A 6,499-nucleotide genomic window follows, 5' to 3' on the forward strand; every position below is an offset into this window, starting at 1 on the left:
AAATTTAAAATTGAAAAATAAAGCCGGGCGTGGTGGCGCACGCTTGTAATCCCCATGCTTGGGAGGCAGAGACAGGAAGATCACACTGGTTCGGAGCCTGGTTCTCTGGCTTAAGAGACCCTGTTTCCAAGTAAAAAAATAAAAAAAAATAGGTCTGGGAGTGTAGCCTGGAGGTATAAGGGCTTCCAGGAACCCCAGCACCACCAAAAAAAAAATTTTTTTTTGAAAAATAAAGACAAAAAATGAAGAACACTGCCTTTCATGTTTTTGGATAGGCAAAATAAAATAAGTATCATCAAAATGGCCATACTCCCAAAAGCAATCTACAGACTCAGTGCAATTCCTATAGAAAAAAAATGCAATTCTTCACAGAAAAAAAAAAAAAACCAACAACAACAACAAAAAAAAAAACAGCTCAAAGCTGGGCATGATGGTGCATGTCTGTAATCCCAGTAATTGAGAAGGTGAGGCAGGAGTAGTTCAGGTTCTACGACATCCTCAGCAAGTAGTGAGGTGTCAGCATCCTAGTGAGACCCAGTTTAAAAGCAAAACAAAACAAAACAAAAAATAAAAATCACTTGAGGTCTAGCTCAGAAGTAGAATGCCTTTGGGTTCCCCAGTACCACACACAAAAAGAAAAGAAAAGAAAAGAAAAGAAAAGAAAAGAAAAGAAAAGAAAAGAGAAGAGAAGAAAAGAAAAGAAATAACTATCTAAAAATTTATATGGAAAAACAAAAGACCCAGAATAGCCAAAGCAATTCTGAGTAATAAGAACATGCTGGAGGCATCACCTGATTTCAAATTATACTACAAAACTACATTAACAAAACCAGCATGGTATTGTCACCCAAAACCAATCTATATAAAACCACATATATGATGTACATTATCATATGTATATAATGTACATAATTATATGTATAATAATTCACACGCACACCAGTGACATAGAATAGAAGATATAAAGACAAATACTCAGACTTATAGCTAGTTGATTTTTGACAAAGGAGCCATAAACATACACTGGAGAAGAGATATGTTTTTCAACAAATGGTTCTGGGAAAGCTGTATATCTATATGCAGAAAAATGGAATTCAAATTAGCCAAATTATGGAACCAACCTAAAGGCCCATCAACAGATGAATGGATAAAGAAAATGTGGTATTTATTTATTGTTAAGCAAAATCAGCCAGTCTTGGAAAGTCAAGGTTTGTATATCTCCTCTCATTTGTAGAAGCTAAAGAGAAAATAGGAAACGAAAAAGACTTCGTATAAATGGGCAGAGAGACTCATGGAATAGTGGCAGGGGGTTGAAGGAGGGAGGTGAGGAGAGCACAAAGGGGGCTTGATGAAGGAAACAGTTCAAACGATGCTGTGTTCATATAGGACGGCATCGCTGCCGACCTCACTCACGTGTGTGAGGCGGAATGTGGGGTGAGGGAGGATCCTGAAGGAAACAGACCAAGCTGTGTACATGTATGCTTATATCACTTTGAACCTCATTGCGCTGTATAATTACAATGCACAAATAAAAATACATTTTAAAAAAGAATGAAGAATACCATCCAATCCTTATACTCCATTGTAAGAATTTTGGACAGATGAACTAAGTGCTCATCTTTCTTCAAGAAGAGAGATTTATTTTAGCTAACAAACTTTATTCAGTTTGAGGATGCCTGACTTTGGAGGTATACACCTACACAGAGTCAGTAGCTGCTTGTTGCAATGTAGGATAGTAATTTATGTCACTCTTTGTGTAAAAGGTTACAAATTATTTTCTGTCTTAATGTGATGCATTAAGCTTATTAATCATCTAGCCATCCTATTCTGCCACCTACACTCACTCCTTATATTCTCACTTAATTCCCCTTGTCTGCAGAGTGTATGTCTGATTATCAGCCTTCTTAAAAATGGCCCAGAGAGCTGGGTAGAATACACTCTCTTATAGGTTTGCTAACAAATCAGTAGATGAGAAAAAAAAGAAAAAGGCTCAGCTTCCTGCTGAGATTTGCATCACAAATCCACTCACTCCACATATAACTAGCTCACTTGTTTGGTTGTATTGCGACTTGATGTTAATTACACAATTTCCATCTTCCAATAAACAACAATTTATAAACAAGATTTATAAATTTGCAGTTTGCATTCTTAATGATATGTGAGCAGAGATCTATTTGTTATTATATTTTTCGACTTCCATTAAACAGTTTTTTTAGTTATATATGTGCATATTTTGAAAACTTAACCTATTATTTTCGTGTAATGGTCACACTTCTTTTTACAGCTTTAAAGGTCTCTTAATGCAGCAGCTCTATATATGGGGAAAATAAACATTACTGGCAAAGGGTTTTTGTTATATATTTTATATTTTTGTGCTACTAGGGATTGAACCCAAGTTGTTCAATTTTTTTAGCTATACCCCCAGTCCTATTTTATTGTTTATTTTTGAAATAGGGTCTCATTACATTGCAGAGAGCCTCACTAACTTGCTGAGGCTGGCCACAAACCTGTGATCCTCCTAAGTCCTGAGATTATAGGCATATGCCACCATGACTGGCTGTATTGGTTTTTACATTCGTCTTTGCTAGAAATATTTGTTACATGAATAAAATTACTCTCATACTTATCTCAAGTGTTTTCTAGTTGATTTCAACACTTTGTCTCGTTTTCACTTTAAAATATTAACTAGTACTTACATTTTTAGAAATTTAAATAATTATCCTTGGGGAATCTCTTAATTAATGAAGGCTTATGTAGAAGATTCATTATTTACTATAAAATGTTAAAAGTTGAAAATTAAAGAAGTTTCCACTTTGAAAGAGTTTTAATGCATTAAAGATTGTCCATGACAAAATTAAGTCTCTTTTAAAATGATGTTGTTCCTTCTGAGTAAATCAGATAATTCTTTAAATAGCTATTTATTGATTTGGAAACTGGCCAAGAAGCTCTGTGCTGGCTATTTGCTGCAATGTAGAGCCGTAGACAAATTAACTTCTTCAGAAACTATTGAATCTTCCAGCCTAATTTAGGAACATTCTTGAGATCAACAGATGAAATGCATGCTGCTTCTGAGCCAAATAAAATGGTCACTTAAAAGAATTCAGTTTACTCATAATTACCTAAGTACTATGTATACAGCACACCAAAATTAGAATTAAAAGAATGTATAACAAATTACTAGGGATTTTGCTCCTTGGGTAGAAAAAAAACACTTTTTTTTTCAATACTGGGGATGGAACCCAGGGCCATTCTACCTTCGAGCTACATTCCCAGCCTTATATTTTTTTATTCTTTATTTTGAAACAGAGTCTCATTGAGTTGCAAAAAGCCTCACTAAGTATTAGCTGAGGCTGTCCTCTAACTGCGATCCTTCTATATCAGCCTCCCGAATGCTGGAATTTACAAGCATGCGCCACCACGCCAGGCTCGTTACTTTAATGTCTATATTTATAGAGATTTGGAGCTATGTATACATACTTAAAAGTATTTATATAGAGTAATATCATAGGTAAAAGATAAGTTGCTAAATTTTGATATGTTTTAATTTTCATAAGAAATACTTGGCAAATGAATTTTATTTTCTATTTGAGTCTGTAAAACTTGGGGTCATTAGTGTTTCCTTGAATGTAAACTCAAGAGTGGTTTTAGCACAATGAAGACAATAAAACTTTTAGAAATAATTAAGTGTGATTATTCTATTTCCACATTGCCATTTGCCCTGGCCTACTTTTGAATCTATTGATATATTCTTTTCTTTGTAAAATTAGCTTGCTGTTTGTACTTGAATACTTACATGACCAGAAAATTATTTCAATTTATGAGAACACACAGAATAATTTAAATGGCTTTTTATAATGTTATATTACAGGACAAGAAAAAAGCCTGAGATTACCCTAATTTTCATTCAGGCGTAGAGCTCTCAAAATAACTCAGCATGATGCACTACATAGACTGCTTATTACAGTTGATACCATCTCAAAAACAAGGTCTCCTTTATGGTGGCAGGTTATTTTCTCTCAGGTACTATGCTTATTCCCCCAGCTGAATATATCATCAGGTGACTTTTGGTGACACAATGCAGAAAAGACCTAGCAGATCCCTGCCCAAACTCCTGACACACAACATTATGAAATTTAATAAAACATATATATATATAAACCACTACCTTTGGGGATTGTCATATAGCAGTTAGTAGAATGGAATTAGGTCATTAGAAATAGGTGGCATAGTAAGAAAAATCTTCAAATAGATGCCACTGGCTTTGGGCCCAGGGAGCAGGCAAAGGCTTGTAAGGCTGTGAGGAGATTGCTGTGATGTCTAAAGATATCAGAAGGGAATTAATTTTTAGAAGGGAAAAAAAATTCCTCCTTTATGTTGTGAGGGCAGACAGATTGGTGACACTGTCATTTCCATAATGTAGGAAACAGAAAAAGCTGCTAGTACATTGTTGCATTTGATTAAGGAATTTTCCAGGAAAAATCTTAAAAATTCCACTTGGCTTTTTTTTTTTATGTGCTCAGGGTAATGATCCCCATGGAGTAACTGTGATATCCTCATTTATATTTCAGAAAGATTGAAAAGACGCATCTCTATGTTTCTCAGCTAGACTAAAAGGTTTCTAAGAATTTTAAAAGCATTAGCTCATGTCATCTCGACTACCAGCCAAACTAAAAAAATTCATAGGAAGCCTGCAAAAATGTTAAGAGAATTAGACAAGAAGCAACACCGGCTTTAAGTAAAATGAACAAGAGAGTTCAAAATACAATTACTTACACAGTTCCCAAATTTCTATGATCAAAATGGACATGATGAGGCTACTTGGGAGCAAGCATGGCTCATTTTTTACAGAAAAGGAAAGATTACTCTGGAGGAAGAACCAGGAATCCAGATCCTGGATGGTGAAGTCAGGAGCCATGAAGACTCATTTTCAGAAAGCAATACTGGGTCCCCATAATGTTACTGGAAGAACACACGTGCTAGGTTTTAGAATTGCAATGAATCATCCAGTACCATCATAATTACAAATGACATAATCTTGAAATCCATCATTCTGAATACGGATGTTGAAATCTCAAAAGATCAAACGAGTAAAGTACAAAATCCCCAAATTCTAAGATGAAAATCCCTAGTGTTGACATCTTACAAACCACAATTTCCGGTAGAAAGCTGAATTCTGGGGAAAAGGATAATAGTGCATTTTTGGTTCTGCACATTATAGTTGCATCATGTTTGGTGGGAAGAACACCAAGACACCTGGTGAGGAATTATTTTAGGTGTGTTTTTGAGAGTGTTTCCAGAGATGTGTGAGTGAGTTTGAGTTGAATAGGATGGGAAAGTGCAGTACCATGTAGAAAATAAACATGGAGGGTAGGGGGGTACAGCTCAATGGTAGAATGCTTAGCATGCTCAAAGCCCTGGGTTCCATCTCCAGCACAAAAGAAAGAAAGAAAGAAAGAAAGAAAGAAAGAAAGAAAGAAAGAAAGAAAGAAAGAAAGAAAGAAAGAAAGAAGAAAGATGAATGTGAATATGTAAATGTATTTTCCAAGGGAGCCATGTCAAAAAATAAAGAAATAAAGAAAGAAGAGAGGAAGGGAGGGAAGGAAAGGAAGGAAGAAAGGAAAGAAGGAAGAAAGGTGCGAGCCAATTATTTCCATGTAAAACTTAAAATATAATTAACGATGATGACATTTAGCTAGCTTTTTTGTTCTGTCTCAGAGCCATAATCTAGCCCTGTAATATTCTTCTCATATGTCAATTTTCTCTCATTGTTAGTTGTTATCCTCCACTATTATAAATTGTCAGTATTAAATTTTTCAATTCTGTTGTGCTATGTATTTCATCTTTGCATCATTTCCAATCCAAAGGCATAAATTGTGCAAAGACTTTTAGAGAATTCTGATTTGTTTTGTTCATTAAAAAATGACTTCCTAATCAGGCTCAGTAGTGTATACCTAATAATCCCTATACTTGGGAGGCTGAGAAAGGATCCATGTTTGAAGACAGTCTGTAGCAAGAACCTGTTTAAAAATCAAAATTTAAAAGGGCTGGGGATGCAGCTCTGAAGTAGAATACCTCTGAATTCAATCCCAAATTCCTCAAAATAAAATCCTTCTTGGTTTTTTATCTACTTCACTAAAAGGCTTGGACTGTCTGTGACACTGATCCAGATGTTTGCAGTCAGAGATAGATGCACACAATCACCAATCATAGTAGTAGATATTTATACACTTCACTTTTTGACCTATTTTTTTTATGAATACAGTCCATCTGCTCCTGTTATAACCACATGATTGTTAACATAGCTGAGTATTTTTGCTCACAAAAATAGGTGCTGCACATTGCCTATTTCATTGTATAAAATGACCTATAAAGTATTTTTTATCATGTTTTCATGTTTTTCAAATAGAGCTCCTTTTTTAAAATGTAGAGGGATGTCTTTCAAATAATTTTCTGTATTTAATTTCCAGAATTATATTTTGGGCCGTTGGCCTTACACAAT

At 34.8% G+C, this 6,499-nt stretch overlaps 1 protein-coding gene across 2 annotated transcripts in view; it reads right to left on the bottom strand.

Moving 5' to 3' along the window:
* GLRA3 (glycine receptor alpha 3) overlaps nucleotides 1-6,499 on the bottom strand; it is a gene marked incomplete at both ends in the record, with an annotated part of 146,484 nt that overhangs the window by 65,357 nt on the left and 74,628 nt on the right. The window lies entirely within an intron of this gene.

Source organism: Muscardinus avellanarius (genome assembly GCF_963383645.1).
Source record: "Muscardinus avellanarius genome assembly, chromosome: 14".
NCBI lineage: Eukaryota > Metazoa > Chordata > Mammalia > Rodentia > Gliridae > Muscardinus > Muscardinus avellanarius.